Source organism: Orycteropus afer, unplaced genomic scaffold (genome assembly GCF_000298275.1).
Source record: "Orycteropus afer afer isolate SDZICR_OR568_19922 unplaced genomic scaffold, OryAfe1.0 scaffold00257, whole genome shotgun sequence".
Taxonomy (NCBI): domain Eukaryota; kingdom Metazoa; phylum Chordata; class Mammalia; order Tubulidentata; family Orycteropodidae; genus Orycteropus; species Orycteropus afer.
Genome location: NW_006921844.1, coordinates 2559063 through 2578455, shown reverse-complemented (window position 1 = coordinate 2578455; position 19393 = coordinate 2559063). Strand labels below are relative to the sequence as shown.

Genomic DNA, 19393 nt, shown 5'->3' with positions numbered 1-19393 from the left:
ACAGCAAATATAACAATACAATGCAACGCTCTCATTCTGTTTTGTGATTGCATTATTTGAAAGGAACAGCAATATTACTTTTCATTAGTTGCCAGAATTATGTGCAGCAAAAACTGTTTTCATTTTTTTCTTTACCTAAAAGTTGCTTCATGTACCTTAAAAGGGAATATTAATTCAATTCAGGTTAGATTTCCTCAGAATTAATTAGCTGCAAATATCTGAAAACTGTGGCTAGGAATGTAATGCTTAGATATCTGAACTTAAAAGAAAAAAAGCAAACCTATTTAAACCTGTCCTTTAAAATCATTCCTGAACAAAAAAAAAAAAACATGCTTTCTCTAGATATTTGGTTACCACTTCTGAAAGAGAAAACCAGTTAAAAACCCTTTCCTCTCTCTCTCTCTCTCTCTCTCTCTCTTTTATTTATTTATTTATTTTTTTTAGCAAGCCAGTATTACAAAGCTACCCCCAGCAAACAGTCAAGAGTTAAATAGAAAGTAATTTGTTGCTACTTGCAGACATACATCACTAGTAGGACGTGAGTTTATATTTATAAGCTGCACATCTGGGATCAGTTGACTTATCCATCTGCTAACTACACCAGTAAACAGTATGTCTGGGACCGTCAAACTCTTGCATCCATCACAAATTCCTGCTTTAATTGTGTGTTTATGTGGCAAACCTCTGCGTAAGTATATTTTAAGACTGTTTTAAGCAGTTGTAATTACTCCTTTCTTCTTCATATTAACTCCAACACGTTTTATTTACCATTATGACAGGCCATGATCTTGCAAGCTCCATAGATAAATAAATGTCAGAAACCATTCTGCCAGGAATTGGTGAGCAGAGGCCCAGAGAGAGAGGGTTCAACCTGTCTGGCCAGAAGAGCTTGGGCTTTTTTTTTTTTTTAAACAGAACTCAGCACCTTGAGTCACAAGTTCAAATCTTAGTAAAGCCAGTTGAGTCATCCATTCTCCTGAATTCACAAAGCAAATGATTATACATTTATCTTACTACTAACTGAAAGGCTGGCTGCTCAAACCCACCCAGTGCCACTGTGGAAGAAAGGCCTGGCAATCTACTTCCATAAGATTGTTGTTGTTAATTGTCATCAAGTCGATTCTAACTCAGGGTGACCCCATGTGTACAGAAGAGAACTGTGGTCCATAAGATTTCCAACGCTGTGACTTTGCAGAAGCAGATAACCAGGGCTGTCTTCCAAGGCACCTCTGAGTGGATTCAAAATGCCAACTATTCAGCTCGTAGCTGAATATTTAACCATCTTCACCACCCAGAAATTCCTTTGCATTGAAAACCCTATGGGGCACAGTTCCACTCTAAAACTCATAGGGTTGCCAGGAGTCAGAAATTAGGTTTGGTTTTGGTTTTATTTTGAGGAAATGTACAGAGAGAAAGAAGTGGGGAGATTTGGGGAAAAGGGTCAAATCCCAGTTTGGAAAGATGATAAGATGCTGCTCATGGGGGTCCTTCTATTGCCTTAACTTAATCTGTTGCCACTGCATTTACTATAGCTCCACCACAGCTTGAGGGCTTTATAAGGGTTAGAGATTTTCAAGGACATGGGAGAGTGAATGAGGCAGTGACAAGGGTTAGAAGTGATGAGCAGCTAACAGGGGACAAAGTTAGAATAACTTCTTAGCCACAACTAAGCACCTTGAAGGAAAGAGTCACTGGGCCTACAGGCTTAATGATCACGGAGGACATCAAGCTCAATTGGCACAACATAGGACACAAAAACATTGTTCTACATCCTACTCTCATGAGTAGTAACTGAGGTCTTAAAAGCTTGTGAGAGGCCATCTGAGTTGCAGCTATTGGTCTCTCCTCCTCTGGAGCAAAGAAGAGTGAAGAAAATGAAAAATACATGGGAACTATTAGTCCAAAGGACTAATGGACCATGAGAACCTCAGCCTACATAACTCTCAGATCAGAACTAGATGGTGCTCAGCTGATACTGTCAACTACTCAGAAAGAGATCAAAATTGGAGATCCTGGATAGAGTGGGAGGAAAATATGGAACAAAAAAAAAAGAAAGAAAAGAAAAGAAAAGCATAAAAAAGGATTACTGGTGGGATACACACTGGTGAAACCCCCAAGACTATGGCTCCTAGTCACCCTTTGGGCCTGGAATTGGACTAACTCCCATGGCTTAACTCTGCCAAACAATAGAGAGGCATAGGAGCTGAACAACTATACCAGGGAGATGCACTCCTTAGAAAAATCAACCATTTGATGGCGAAATCAGAAGGGCAGCATTTGCACAGGGAGAAAGCTAGGGAAGCAGGAACACATAGGCAGGAAGGACACAGGGAAAGGGTAACCAGAGGGAGGAAGTGGGAGGAGAACTGTTACATTGTGGGGATTGTAATCAGTGTCACAAAACAAAATTTATATAAACTGTTGAATGTAAAATTAATCTGCTTTGTAAAATTTCACCTAAATCACAATGAAAAGTTTAAAAAAAAAAAAAAAGACACGTTCAGGAGCTCAACATTCAAAGGACAGTGTAACCAGTGACTTTACTGGATTTTTAACCTATGGTTATATAACTGTGTATCACATGCAAGCTGAGAGCACAGGCTTAAAAAATTTAAAAAAAAAAAAAAACCCACCTTCCATAATTAGAAAGAAAAAAAATAATAAGCACTGTTCTCTACACAAAAGGGGGGATTTCACTGTATGTCTCCCAGCCTGCCTTTTACATTCATATGTATAGCAGGATGTCAAACCACACAGCCTTGTTAAACCACTTCTTGGGTTTGGGGAACTGAAAGTCTTATGTGCCTGTGTATTATTGTGGTGATGCAAATAGTCAAACTCTTCTATGCCATTAACCCTCACTTTCTCAAGGTATTCTGTGCACGGCTTCCAGCTTCTCAGTAAAAGTTTAGATGGATGCACAGCTGATAGGGGTAGGGGACTGAGAGCTGAAGCCCCACACTAAAGCTAGAGTCCTTCTGGCATTCGTAATCTAGTGAAATGACAGTATAGCAGTTAGGCAGTTTACCCTGGCCAAGGAAGCTGCGGCTTGTCAATGACATTAAAACCCAAATGTGCCAGTCACCGTGCCAAATGTACTCAGAGGCCTTGCAAACTCATAATCCAGACAAACTGAATTAAATTGCAACCAGTTTATAATTAATTTGCTTTTGAAAGTCATGCCATGAGAACAAATGTACCATCCATTTGCAGTGAATTGTTCTTAGGGGCACCACTACTTAATAATGCCTCTATAAGCAACGGAATCATCCATGGGAATGGGCTACTACTCTAAGAATGTGAAAAGGAGAAGTGAGGACAGATTCCAGGAAGCTTAACCTTTTTGTCAACTACTGGAATCTCCTAGCAGTGTGGTAGGGGCTGTGGTCTCATGGCCTCCCTGACCTCAAATGCCAGCCTCACTATGCCTGAGATGCTAAAATAGGAAACATACTCCTCTGGCTTAGGCACTGACATTTCTAGACACCATCTTTTAAGCTCTTGGGAAGGGTAAAAACAGTAACAGACTAAGTCACTAAGGTTTCATGTGAATTCATTTCTCAGGTCATTTTTTTGTAGGGCTAGAAGAGTCAAGGAATGTTACAGGGCCTGATAAACGTGAGGGGAAGCAAACAAACAAAAAAAACTCACTGCCATCAAGTTGATTCCAAGTCATAGCAACCCCCATTAGGTTTCCAAGGCTGTAAATCTTTATGGAAGCAGACTGCCCCATCTTTCTTCTGTGGAGCAGCTGGTAAGTTCAAATCACTGACCTTTTGGTAAGCGGCCAAATGCCTTAACCACTGCACCACCAGAGCTCCTCATGTGTGAAAAGGAAGCTAGAATAATGTAAAAAGGAAAAATAATCCTGAAACTTAACATAGAGCATCTTATGTGCTAAGAACACTTCCATGCAATCCTCAGGAAAATGTAATTTTTTACAGAGAAGAAGCTAGAGAGCAGAAACTTTAACTTATACGCTTTGGAACATATAGCTAGTAAATGGCAGAGGAGAACTTGAACCTAGGTCTAACTCAACAGCCTGGAATCTTAACCCTGTGCTATTCATATCACTAAGAACCAATCATATCACCAAGAGTCAGATCTTACTATTCTTGTCTTTCCAGGTCAGAGTGGTGAGTAAGATCTAAAGTGTGACTGATTTTTAAACAAACTAGAACTGCACATCAAAATGATTCCATCTTGTTCCAAGCTATCTCTTTGGGAGACTGCTCAAAAGCATTTGCAGCTCTTCTTCAGAATCCAACAGAGTTCTGTAAGTTCAACTCCATAGAGTTTCCAAACAGGCACACATTTCTGATCCAAAATTGTCTTTAATAGACTGATCTTGTTCCCAGCCTTGGCACCAAATAACTGCTGCCTGTTTCCAAAACTCAAAAACTCTCAAAGAGTAGAAGTGTGCTATCACTGAGGATAGTCAAAAGAAGGTCCTGCACATTCAAAATGCAACTGGAAGGAGGAGGAACTGCAAATGCAGGTTTAGCGACAGCAGTTTTGAAAGAAGAATAACTGCAGCCATAGTGACCATTCATTCATTCATGTAACAAATACATGTCACATTTGTTACTAGCTCTAACTTACATTCTGGTTATGATAACAGCTCATGCTTTCTGCATTTGAATGTAGCAGTTATGATATTAAGGTAATAAATAAATATAAATATGGGGGGGGGAGGGTTTAAGAATTAAAACCACACCTAAGGTCACAAAGTTAATAAATGACAAAGCCAAGATTTGGACCCAGGTCAAGTCTAGTACATATGCTACTTCACAAACCACCATGCTAGACTACCAATTAAGCTGCTACTTTAAGGGTCATGGCAGTGATGTGTCATAGGCTTCCCAGTTCAAATCCTGTCTTGCAGTTCCTTTCACAGAGATGCACTCTAATTGTCTCTGCAGATTTTTCCACAAGAGACAAAAGAGAACACCTACCTTTACCAGGACATCTGTGCCATCTAAAGGAAGAGAAATGAGAATTTTCAAGAGGCTTTTCACAAACTACAATCCAAACCTGGCATTTTAACTGAAGCTTAATCACAGGTTTTATCTTCACACACACACACACAGAGACACATACACACACACACACACACACACACACACTCTTTCTCCCTCTCTCTCTCTTTCCTTCCAGACATGCCTTCTTCAACCACGGCCTGATATATTGAGAATATGTGTTTCAAATTATGACCCTAAGGGCTTCCAAGTTATCTTCCATAATCCAAATAATATTTGAATCTTTGAAATAGACTATCCACTGCCGTCGAGTCGGATCCGACTCATAGTGATCCCTTCTTGGGTTTCCAAGGCGGTATCACTACGGAAGTAGATTGCCCAACCTTCCTTCCAAGGAGTGGCTGGTGAGTTTGAACTGCAAGGCTTCTGGTTAGCAGTCACATGCCTTAGGCATTACACCACCAGGGCTCCTTGAAAGAGACTATGATCACTAAAAGAAGAAAGAAGTTCAAAAGGTTATAAAAAGATTCCAATTAAATTCACCAGAACAGAAAGTTCCAGTTGTTAATCACACACTGCCCTTCCATTAGCAGGCCCCAGGTGGAGCGAATAGTTCAGTGCTCAGCTACTAAATGAAAGATTGGCGGTTTGAATCCACCCAGAGGAACTTTGGAAGAATGGCCTGATGGTCTACTTCTGAAAGATCACAATCATTAAAATCCCATTGGAGACAGTTCTACTTTAAAACACCAGGGGTTGCCATGAGCTGGAATCAACTCAAGGACAACTGGTTTGTTTTTTGGTTTTCACTCTTCCATTACCTCAGACTCCTCCACTACTACTTTGAATAATACTAAACCAAAAAAAAAAAAAAAACTCATTGCCGTCCAGTAGATTCCAACACATAGCGATCTCCATTGGATTTCCAAGGCAGTAAATCATTACCAGAGTAGATTGCCCCATCTGCCTACCATGGAGTGGCTGGTGAGTTTGAACCATCGACCTTCTGGTTAGCAATCAAATGCCTTAGGCATTGCACCACTAACTCTCAAACACTACACATTTACCTTGTTCCAATCTCTCTGCTGAGTGCTTCTGAGTGCTTTACATACATATGTCATTTACTGCTCTCAAGTAGCCAGTGGGTGGGTGTTGTTATTCCTGGTTCTAGATAAGAAAACTGAGGTTTAGCAAGTTTAAGCATTACACAATCAGGCAATAGAAAAAGTATTTACCAAACTCTTCTGTAAGATAAGAGAAGCTCTGGTGGTGTAGTGGTTAAGGCATTTGGCTGCTAACCAAAAGGTCAATGGTTTGAACCCATCAGCCTCTTCATGAAAGAAAAATGGGGCAGTTGGTAAAGATTTACAGCCTTGGAAACCCAATGGGCGTCACTATGAGTCAGAATCAACTCGATGGCAGTGAGTTTGGTTTTTGGTTTTCTATAAGGTGTAGCAATGCTAGGCACTGTGAAGAATGCAAGGAGAGTATGAATTATTGATAATTTCCATCAAGGATCAGGAATGCAAACTACAAAAAGCAAGACACACATAAAAAGAAAACTGAGGGACCCCCTAAGAGGAAGTCCCAAGAGGGGCAGAGATCAAGTCTATCTTGTTCCAACCTGGGTCCCCAGGGGATGGTGCGATACCTGGCCTATCAGATATGCTGTATAAACAGATGCAAAATTAAGTGCTTGCCTGCTTACCAAAAGATTGGTGGTTTGAACCCACCCAGCAGTTCTGTGGGAGAAAGAACTGACCATCTGCTCTGGTAAAGATCACACAAAAGAAAACCTGATGTGGCAGTTCTACTCTGTCACATGGGGTCACTATGACTAGAAATTGACTCAACAGCTCCTACAACAACAGATAAATGTAGTAAATAATAAGATCCAAGTGAGTATCTCTTAGAATTCCCAGAACCTATGTCCCAAGCATTTGGTGAATGGAAATTTAAGAATAAATGGCCTGACTCTGCAACTATCATTTTAAAGTCCCCTGATCAAAGTGCTTCCATACAGGTCAAGCCACAGGTCAATGGCATGTGCCTCTTACTTGTACTGGGTTCTGGCACCAGAGGCCTATAGGGCTTCATAGCCAACTTTCCATTTCTCTTTGTCTCTATTCTGCCGCTGTGATTTCTCGGCCAAACATTCCAAAGTTACCTTAAAGCCAAACAATATTTTTCAAGGGAAGTGTCGGGCCAACAGCCATTACCTCTGATGCAGAAAAACATCACCACCACCCCCAGGTCTAAATGTCTCCAAGAAGACCCTCAAATGAAGTACTCTTTACAACCAATCTCATTTCTGTTGCTCCCTTTTGTGGAAATATCTTTTACACACAGTTTAAAGCGGGCGGGGGGGGGGGGGGAAGAAGAGGTAAAAGAAAAGAACAAGAAAACCTGCCTTAAATGAAAAATTCCAATCTCGCCTTTGTAAAAACCCTCCCATCCCCAGTCCACTGCCCCTCCCCCTTTATCGAGGCCTCTGTGCTTCCAGGCAAAGAGGTTAGAAAGCTGTTGAAAAACCTTCTCCTGCTGTATTGAGAGTGACATCTGACAGAGCTCCATGGTGTCCTAACTTGGATGAATTTAAATGACAAGCTTGGCTTTATCAGGAAGGGATCCTCTTTTACAATAGAACAGCATGATTGCTTCATGGTAGAGGGAAAAAGAGGAGGAATCAAAGTTTTCTTCAAATCCCCAGCGGTGCCATTGACCCGTCAGAAGGCTGTGACCCACTCCTGTTAATCCATGCAAATCAGATGCCTCCAATTTGCTGTGCTGATTGGACTACCATACCTTTAAATTCAGGAATGAGCTTTAGAGTGAGGATCCTATCACAGAGTTCAGTTCACCTCACTTTTTTTTTTCTCTTCAAAAACATGATGACAGCTGACTTCCTTCCTGCCCTGCCCCTGCTCAGTCAGGGAAGACTGTCTGATGGGTTCCTGATTAGCATCAAGGCAAAAGCAGCATGTTTTTCATAGACTAACGCTATTACCTAAATTATAGGCCTGTTGCTCCCAGCATTTTCCCCCCACAGACAGGTTAATATATACATCCCACTGGTATTATTGCCTTGCTAACAGTCACCCAATCATTTTTGTAACACAGGGGGGTAAAGACCTAGTATTCTCTGAACAAGCTTCAGATCCAGATGAGAGACTCTTATAAAACCAGAAACACCGTTTGCAAACTATCCCATTCATAACCTAACAACACTCTCCAGGTTTAATGCTGTATGCCACAGGCATTTTAAGCCACAAGTAATTTCAAGAGAAACCTTCAGGAAAAGGAAATTTAAAGGCTGATATTATAAATATCAACTACAGGCTTGTCCATGTACGTCAAACATCCTTCAAGTTGCCCTGAAGTCATTGAACTGGTTATTTATTTAAGGTAAGTGACCAGATTTCTTTGTGAATCTCAGCAAGTTAAATCAAAATTCCTGGTGGGAGAAGGGGGTTACTTAACTTAAGAATTTAGTAAATTTTCATTTTTTTTAATATTATCTTAAAGAATCTCTGAATAATTAAAATATGTGAACAATAAATAATAGTAATAACCATTTTGCATATGTTCTAGAAAAATACCACTTCCAAAAGCAATAATAATAATAATAATTAAATTAAATAAACAGGAATAAACTCAACCAAAAATGTAAAGAAAAATTCTACTTAAAGATATTAAGACTTGACTAAATATAAATATGTGTGTGTATAGTACACATACCCCACCCAAGATAAGAGGACTCAGTAAAGATGTCTGTCAATTTCTCCAGAATTTACAACAATTTTGCTCAATATCCTAAATGGATTATTTATCCTAAAAATGATTCTACAGTTCGTATGTAAGAATAAATAAAGCAGTAATAGTTACAGAAATGGGGGGGGTAAAAATTAAAACATATTATATAGCTATGGAAATTGAATTGTACAGTTGGGGAATCAGACTAGATAGAGGAATCAACGTAACAGAATAAAAAAACATAAATACATATGTCTTTAAGGTTGATACTTGAAATATTAGAAGTGAACCTGCCGTGGCATTGGAGCTCCATTTTGGAAAGCACCCACTCACCACTTCAAATGATAGAGAAGAACTACGCAGGGAAGTGTTCAGGGTAGCAACTATTTATCAACTAGCATGGAAGCGTTTTAAGATTGTAATAAGGCATTAGCTGGACTATGAGTATCACCTGAAGATCTACTTTGTATTTGTTGATAATAAAGGAAGAATTTTAGGAGAAAGCAGGCATTTTCAAAAAGTCGCACAAAAATAAGTGTTAATTATTTAGAGAAACTTTAAATAGATTACTGTATTTAATGCCAAACACGAAAAATAAATTCCAGAAATACTTAAGAGGTTAAATGTAAAAAGTGAAACCACCAAGTAACTAAAAGAAATACAGGTGAATTTTTATCTGACCATAGAGTAGAGAAGGTATTTCTAAGCATAAATTAAAAAAAAAAAAAAAAGACTCCAAAAGGAAATTGATGAGTAAGTAGACTTAAATACATTAAAATTTGAATCTCTGAATGACAGAGAGAGAGAGAGCATAATTAAAATTGAAGGACCAACAACAAACTGGAGGGAAATATTTAAAACATAGATTGCAAAAAAACAAACAAGTAAACAAAAAAGTTAGACTGGTGATTTAAGTATGTTGTTGTTGTTGTTACTTGCCATCGAGTCGGCCCCGACTCATAGCGACCCCTCCTTGGGTTTCCGAGGCAGTTATCACTACGGAAGTAGGATTGCCCAACCTTCCTTCCGAGGATTTAAGTATACATATATATATATTAAAACATTCCACAAGAGGGGGACCTCTTGAGTGTAGATTGGATTTAGTGACTTCTCAAAATCAGAATATGGCAGAAGTGCCATGTGTGACTTCCAAGACTAGGTCGTAAAAGGCACTGCAGCTTCCTTTTTGTGCTTTCTCTCAGAGCACTCTCTAAAGGAAGCCAACTGTCATGTCATGAGGACACTCAAGCAGCCCTAGAAAGGCCATGGAACAAGAAACTGAGGCCTGCTGCCAAAAGCCCTGTCAATGAGCCATCATAGAAGCAGATCCCCAGCCCACTCAAGCCTTCAGATAGATCACTATGGCTATTCTCTAATTCCTTTGAGAAAATACATGTTTGTTGTTTTAAATCTAAGTATAAATCCATGGGAAAAAGGAATAAAAAGAAACAAAAACAAATAGGCAATTCACAAAAAAATACAAAATACAAATGAACAGAAATTACAAAGAAACATATTCAACCTCAGCAATAATCAAAGAAATGAAAAGTAAAATAGAAATTAAATACTATGTTTAGTTTAGTAAGTTGGCAAAGGTTTTTAAACATCTGCTAAGGTTGGGCAATCCTACTTCCGTAGTGATACTGCCTCGGAAACCCAAGGAGGGGTCGCTATGAGTCGGGGCCGACTCGACGGCACATAACAACAACAACAAGGTTGCCAGTAAACTGCACTGTCATGAAATGCTGATGGGAGTGGAAACAGGTATGATGTTTCCGGAGGGCAATTTAACATCATGTACCAGAAGGCTTAAAAACTCTCATATCCGTTAAATCAAAGATTTTGTCTAGGAATTCAACCTTAGAGGAAAGAATGAGATTTCACTCAAGGATTTACATAGAAGGCAGATCATTCCTCCACTTTAACAATTGCAAAAAACCTGGAAACAGACTAAATAATTCACAACAGTGGGATGGCTAAGTTATATTGATAAGATGTAATGCTGTACAATTATGAAAAATTTTATGAGATACATTAAAATATTCACAATATATCATTAAGTGAACAAAGGCAAGTTACAGAACAGTATGATTCAATTTTATAAACAAATACAGGTTAAATACATACACCGAAATAGTCTGAAAAAAAGTGACACAAAATACTAAGAGATTTTTTTCTCTAGTATTCTGATCAGAGTAATTTTTGTTTTCCTATCTGTACTCTCCCAATTTTTTAAAAAAGAAGATACATTGTTCTTTTAATTTAAAAAGTTATTTTTTAAAGAATGAAAAAAATATCCCTTTAGGAGCAAGAGATTAATAACATGCTCACTACCCACCACCCAGTAAAACTGCCATCTGTGGAGGTCATCCCTATTTAAAAAATAATTTCTTTATCTAAGGTTCTGCTGGACAGCAGAGAGAGAGGGAGAGGGAGAGAAAGAGGGCTTTTTTAAGAAGAGAGAAAAAGAAAAGTCCTAAATACTAGAAAGTCCTTTTCCAGATAAAAGAGGAAAACCTTGATATCTTTGATATTAAACCTGAGTGGTTAGTGGCACACATGCAATCATCTTATTTACTTATGCCTTGCATCTGTGCCGATGCACAGACCGATTAACCATCTTTTCATACAAATGCTGAAGGCTGCCAGTTGTGACAGATTTGAACTAATGTTGATAGTAACACGGGACTTGGCTTAAGTGATTTGATAAAGCAGGTGGCAGCTTGAGGGGCGGTATGCTTCCAAATATGTAAACAACATTGTCAACAACCAGCCCATTCCATAAACGTAGCCCCCTTCTCAGATGTTTTGAAAATAAAATAGGCATCTTTTGCTTACTTTCCTGTGAGCCCCAAATAAAACAAAGGTCTTATTAAACTCAGAACTCCTAATTCAAAAGCCTCTGAGACCAGACCAATAACATAACAAAGGAAAGTAGCTGGGAGTGGTGGGGACTGAGGCAACCAGGACACCTCATTTCCTCTCTAAAAGACAATACTGCAGTGGCCAAACAAATAGCTTCTACAAGCCACAAACAATCACAGGCTGCCAGTTTGTAACCTTTGACTCTACTACTGCTCTACTACTATTCCCTACTAGAATCTTTTTTTTTGTGTGAGCTTATAGAATCATGAAAACCTCCGTGCTACAAACCAGAGTGTCACTATAGTGAAACTTCGTTTTATCAGAGCGCAATGTAGTAAATCCTATTCGGCATCCCCAGATAGCTAGCATTGCTTTTGTACTGGGCTTAAAATAGAAAAAAAGTAAACCTTTTTAAAAGTTCATGTAGGGACTTATGGTATAGGGTCAAGAACAATGAATTAGGTGTCAGAGGACGAGATATAAACTTCATCCCTTGGGCCAACTAGCTACGGCACTTGAGGCCAGTTTGTTCTTCTCTGTGGCCTGTGCTTCCTCTTCCTTCAAGCTGAGTTTTACCGGGTTGAAACCCCAGGGTGATGCAAATGGTTAACACACTGCGCTGCTAACCAAAAGATTGTTAGTTCAAGTCACACCAAAGGCACCTCAGAAGAAAGAGCTGGCAATCTATTTCTCCAAAAAAGCAAAATAAGTGCAGCAAATGTGGTGAAAAGAAAATCCTGTGGAACACAGATCATGAGATTGCCATGAGTAGAAGTCAACTTGATGACTTTTTTTCTTCAATCAGATCATGGGAAAATTTAGTTTTGACTCAAAAGTCCATAATTTTATAACTTAGTAAAAGAACTTTTAGGGACAGCCAAGAGTTAGTTTACCTTTAGCCCAGACTTCTGTGCCTTCTACATCACATCTCTATAGTTAAACCATTGTTTACCAAAAGCAATGGACTACTTTTCTACCAGCAAGGTTGAAAAAAATCACAAACCATTCCACTTCCCTGGCATTCTGGCCAATCAAAGCTTTACTACAATAATGTGTCTGCTTGATGGCTATTTGGTATTTTCACTTGCAGACATCGGGGTCCAGAAGTGAATGACAGTTACTGAAGCATACTCAGCTAAAATGTCTGTCCCACCACTAGACAATAATGGCATTCTGCTAGATTTGAATTTCTAAAGAAAGGTTCCCTGCACAGCATTTTTGGGTCTTAAAAATGTTCAGAGGTTTACCACAAAAAACAAACATTTTCCAACAGACCTTCAGTGATACTTCACCATTAATTTTCACAAAATGACGATATAGACTTCTTTGAAAGTTTCATCTCTTACATCAGATTACAGCAAGAGCAGCTTTAGAGCTGACCTCCCAGACAGGCCACAACTCAAGCTTAAGTGAATACTCCAAAATCCATAATAAAGCCTTTTCTCTCCAACTGAAAAACAACTTCCTTTGACTGCAAGTAAAATATTAGGAAACACGCTTAATGAAATCACCATGAAGCAACCCAGAGAACCAATGTTTTTAAAGTTGCTTCTAGAGTGTATTGCGGGCAACTGATTCCTATTGTAACTGGAGGGAGGAAAAAAAAAAAAAGATTGAACAAAGAAATTAAAGCTTAATATTAAAATGCACCTATTGACAGTACATAACAACAACAACAACAACAACAGCTAATAATGAAAGGCAGTACATGATGGAATAGTTAACCATGGACATTGGAACATTTTTTCCCTATACAACCTATAAGAGTACAAATTCTTGTCAGAGTTTCTTTCTTTCCTTCCTTCAACATTTATTAAGTTCCTCCTTTCAATCAGACATAGTGCTTAGAACTGGAAATGCAATAAACAATGTCTATTCCCTCATGTTCCCTGCCCTCAAGGAGCTCACTGGTGAGGATAAGTCAAAGTTGTCAACATACAGATTTACCTTACTTAGATAGAGTGGAGTGCACATTCTATCCTAAATTGGTATATCCGAGATTTCCTTTAGGAGCCAATACTGAAATGCTGACTTTAATTCTGAAGATAAGTCAGATGACTTTCAGATGAAAGCTGAAGCAAAGAGAAAGATAAGAAGGATGTACCAATTATAGGGGAAAGGAGGTGCAAAGATAAAAGTGCACCAGAGTGTATGACAAGTTTGCATAGGTCCAAGATGGTCCAACATAAAGAGAAGCGTAGCAAGAAATGAGACTAGGAAGGTATATGCAGTGCTAAAATAAAAAAAACTTGGAAATGAATCTCAGGGACAGTGAAATGTCACCCAAGCTGACCAAATGACAGCCAGTTTTAAGTAGGTATGGGATGTCGAAAGCATTTTAGAAAGATCATTTTGGCTACTGTGCAGACAATAGATTGAATAGCCACAAGACTGGAGTCTGTGAGGTAGTTAGGAAATTACTGTAGCAACCAGGTAAGAGATGATGGTGAGCTCACTTAAGATAAGAACAATAAAATGGAGAGGGGAGAACAAATATTAGATATGTTAAGAGGGTTCAGCATGATGTAGAGGCTTGAATTTGATGACCTCTTGAGGTAACTTTTAGTTTTAATATTCAAAACCTAAAACCAGTAAACGAATTGCTGTTGAGTCAGTTCCAACTCTAACAACCCCATGTATGTCAGATAGAACTGTGTTCCATAGGATTTTTAGTGGCTGATTTTTTGGAAGTAGATCATCAGTCTTTTCTTCCAAGGCACCTCTAGGTGGATTCAAACCTCCAACGTTTTGGTTAGTAGCTGAGCACATTAAGTTTGCACCATGCCAGGGACACTCTCAGCCCCTAAGGATTCTCCAGTCCTAGAGACATCACATGGTTGCCAGTGCCCAAGGACATTCTCTATGCCAGCAGCATCCTATACATTGATCAGCAATCCTCTCAGTTCTTCAGACAAGTTTTGCCCACTAATAATCAAGTGCCCTAATTTTCATTATTTCTTTGTTGGCTATACCAGCCAGCATGGTGAAGTGCTCACACTGGAGTAGCAACTTTCCATTTTCTGCTGCACACATGACATGACACCTGCCTACAAGTAAGAAAGAATATGAATTTTCAAGTAGCAGAAATACAACAAATTCTCAAGATGTGTAAGAACATATTTCATATTTGTCAAACAGATCTGACTTCAGTAAACAGAGATATCTTAAGACACGAGGCAACAAGCAAATAATCCAATAATCAAGAGAGTTGGTAATCAAACTAGAGATGCCATGCTGTTTACTGAAAATTTGTACTGGGAGCTCTGGTAGCATAGTGGCTAAGGCACTTGACTGCTAACCAGAAGGCTGGCGGTTCAAACCCACCAGCCACTCCTCGGAAGGAAGGTTGGGCAATCCTACTTCCGTAGTGATACTGCCTCGGAAACCCAAGGAGGGGTCGCTATGAGTCAGGGCTGACTCGACGGCACATAACAACAACAACAACAACAAGTCAGAAAATCTCATATTTGGATCTATCTTTAGCTTACATTAGTTGTGCAAACTTTGTGCTTCCTCACTTTAAGATGAGAAAAGTAGAATAAAGAGACTTCAAGATTCTTTGCAATCCAAGATTCTAGGACCCATCTCCATGTTTTATAATGATTTGAGTGGTTTTCTAACTGTGTGCCATAAGATCCCTGGGATCAAGAAGTGAAACTTCAAAGTCCCTTAGCCCTGAGACTTGCAAACACTCGTACACCAATGTTCTTTGCAGCACTATTCACAAGAGCCAAGAAGTAGACAAAATCTAAATCTCTGACAATGGATGAATCGATAAATGAAATGTGGTACATACACACAGTGGAATATTACTCAGCCATAAAAAGAAATGAAGTCCTGATACATGCTACAACATAGATGAACCTTGAAAACATTGTGCTTAGTGAAATAAGCCAGACACAGAAGGGCAAGTATTGTATGGTCTCACTTATATGAAATGACAAGAATAGGCCACTGTATAGAAACCAAAGTTTATTTTTTGTTCAGGGGTGGAAGGGAGGGGATAAAGGGGAGCCATTGTTTGGCAAGCAGTGAGTTTCCACTTATGGTGATGGAAAATTTTGGAATCAATTAAGGGTAATCATTACATAAAATGATTAATATAACTTATAACACTAAGTTGTACACCTTAAAAATGTTGAATTGCAAGTGCTGTGTTACATATTTTCACAACAATGAAAAAATCCCAACTCCTTTGTAACCAAAGCAATCTCCTTCCATCTTTCATAAATAGTATTTTTTTTAAATGTTATTTTTTTTAAAAAAAAACTTGTAATATGTAGTCTGTGGATTTGCATATTTTCTTAAAAGGTCCAGTATGACTCTCATTCCCCTCTAGGCAGATTAATATCATCCAGAAGTCTAGGATTTTACAAAGAGTAAAGACTGCTCTGTAGCTTTGGATCTTTGTGATTGTTTTTAAAGATCTATACAGTGAAATCACAGTGATTCACTGATGTAAATTCTGTATTTATTCCAACCTCTAAGCCTTCTGTGGCATTTGAGTTTATAACAGCTTTTGTAAATGTTGATTTAAGATTTGGGATTAAAGTAGGTACATAACACCTGTCTTAAAGTTGACATAAATGTATAAAATGGGATGCTACACTTTTTCTAATCCTTGTCTCTAACCAGACCCATATGTAAATTTCACACAGTAGTATTTAGTAGCATAATTAATCCCTACTTTATGTTATGAGTAATATTTCCTATTCCCGACCCTGTAACGTCCTTTAAGAAGATCCATGTTCCAATTAGACTAGCCCATCGGCACTCTTTTAATGAGCAGATTAATCATTCAGATGGGTACAACGGTGTCAGCACAGGTTTTAAATATGATAATCTGCATCCTAATGGTGCTGCAAAGCCTTGGCTTAGAGCAAAAAAGGTAGACAAAATTGGTGAGAGTTTCATTTTGTTCTCTATCTGGGACAATGCAGGACATAAGAAACCTTGAATAATATCCAAACCCAAACCCATTGTCATCAAGTCAATTTCAACTCATAGCAACCCTGTAAGGACAGAGTGAAACTGCCACATAGAGTTTCCAAGGCTGTAAATCCTTACAGCAGCAGACTGCCACATCTTTCTTTCCACAGAGCACTTTAACCACTGTGCTACCAGGGCACCTCTGAATAACTTAGAGGGGCAGATTTAGGAATGTAATCATAAGTTAGCTACAACAATTATCTCTAAGAGAAGTTGTGCCTTCATAGAGCTCATACTGATATGTTCAACTTTGAGGTACAGAAAAAATTTTTATATTTTCTTGGCCAAACAACTTGCCGCTTTACACCCTATTCCTAGCTTTCCTTTCTTAGAAAGACAGAGCAGTGGCAACTTCCAAATGACAGCAGTTTCAAAATAAAGTTAATTTTGGTTAAGCCTTACCCATACTGACCAGGAGGTTATTCCACAGAGCTGTGAGAGGCAAAGAAAAATCCTTTCCAATTTGATGGCTGTCTTCACATAAGGTTAAAGAAAACTGTTTATATTTTTATGCTTTCATTTTCCCTCTCTCCAAAAGCAGCATTATAGCCAAATCCCAGAGAGTATCAATTCTCTGGGAAACACAGGGCAAAACCTTTGAAAACAAGCTCACAGAGAGAAATTTTAATAAACTGGGATTCATTTTAAATTACTCACCCTAAAAAAAAAGATACATTTAGATGACAATTAATAGACTCAAAAAACTCAATCCAAACACAGATTAAGATTGTGGCAGAATTGGCTAATAATAGGTTATCATATTTTATTATTATTATTTTATTGCATACATTATTATAAGTATACCTGAACATAAAGAAAATGATAATCCTTACAACTGGACCTATGAACAATATCTTAACAAATGGCAAGTAAATTAAAGGTGTCAAGGATTTCATTCTTTTTGGATCACCAATAAATGTCCATGGAAGCAGGAGTCAAGAAATCAAACAACATACTGCACTGGGCAAATGTGCTGTGGAAGACCACTTTAAAGTGTTAAAAAGCAAGTATGTCACTTTGAGGACTAAGGTGAGCCTGACCCAAGCCATGGTATTTTCAACCACTTATTATATGCGTGCAAAAGCTGAACAAAGAATAAGGAAGAACCAAGCACAATTGAAGCATTTGAATTATGGTCTTGGTGAAGAATATTGAGTATAACCTGGACTGCCAGAAGAATGAACAAATTTGTCTTAGAGGAAGTACATCCAGAATGCTCCTTGGAAGTGAAGATGATAAGACTCTGTCTTGCTTACTTTGGACATGTTACCAGGAGGGACAGAAAAATCACTGGAAAAACACATCATGCTTGGTAATGTACAAGGTCAATGGGAAAGAAGGAAACCCTTAATGAGATGGACTGATACAGTACTACAACAATGGACTCAAACATACCAATGATTGTAAGGATGGCACAGGACCAAGCAACATTTCATTCTGCAACACACAAGGTCGCTATGAGTAGGAACCAACTCAAGGGCACTTTAACAACAGCATGATAGTTATTATTATTATTATTTTTATTTTTATTGTAATATATAAGTCCCCTATTGGATTCTTATACTGAGGGACTTACATATATTAGTTTCTTATTGGATTCATATAGTGATATCCAGTTTTCCCCATATCAGTTAAAATTGTCCCCCACCAAAGACAGGCACCTGGCCTGGTCTTGCAAACAAGTTCTAAATCATCTTCTTGGACAAGAAAGTCATGGTTACATTTTGAGTACAATTAACTGAAGGCCAATTTATCTGCACCTCCAGCCAGGGGCTAGCTGCCAAGAAATAAGCAGAGAGAATGTAGGCTGACTTGAGTAGATAGTGAAGGGCAGTATCTTAGGGCAGATACCAAGTATATGATAAAGGAGCATAATGGGATGGTGCTGTTAACATGCTTAGTGTAACACGATGGTTCATCAGAGGCATCTCTAATAACAACCCAAGTTTCTGGATTTACACAGATAAAAAGCCCTTTCAGGAAATTAGACATTAGGAAGAAATACTTGAATGGGGGGGGGGTGTTGCTCACCACTGCTCTTTAGTGATAACTGCATCCATTCAATTTAACAAGTGTATATTGAGCACCTAGTAGAGCTAGGTGATATACACAGCATTGCATGAGATAAATAGGTCCCTCTCAGAGTTACACACACAGGAATGGCTTTATTTCTATTTGTAAATACAAGAATTAAACGTATTCTCACTTCAAAAAACCTAAATAAAAGACAAATTTCTTCTTTGAATTGTGGACCAGAATCAATACATATCTTTACTGTGAAATGAGTTCCTTTACTATGAAACCCAAATTAAGCCTTCAGTGCCATCAAGGTCCTTATTCCAGTTCAAATTTCCTCTTCAATGGCACACCCATACCCACCTCCTAGCCATTCTGTACTATCTACATTGCAATCTACTAAAAGAAAGAATCTAGAATTCATTTGCCCTGAAGTGCAAGTACCGGATATATGTTTGGAAGAAGACAAAGCATTATGATCTGGTCAAATACAAAAGAATTACTGTGCAGAGACTTCAGACAGTAGGAAGTTGGGATGATTTTAGACATGGGAAGAACAGTGTGAGGTGGTTTGGGTGAATCAGGTAGGATGGGGGGAACTTTACTTGTCCCAATACTCTAGATTTATCACCTGGGAGACTTTCTTAAAACACATGCTAACCCTGCCTTTTGTGTGTGTGTGTGTGATTTGGGTGAAGATTTACAGAGCAAATTCACTTTCCATACAGCAGTTCACATACACTTTGTCTCATGACATTGACCACAGTTTACCACGATGCAACAGCTCCCCT

The 19393-nt window shown here is 38.6% G+C and overlaps 1 protein-coding gene across 1 annotated transcript in view; it reads right to left on the bottom strand.

Annotated features, from left to right (window-relative positions):
• The window catches only part of EBF1 (EBF transcription factor 1), a 506142-nt gene that overhangs the window by 306928 nt on the left and 179821 nt on the right, over positions 1 to 19393 (bottom strand). The window lies entirely within an intron of this gene.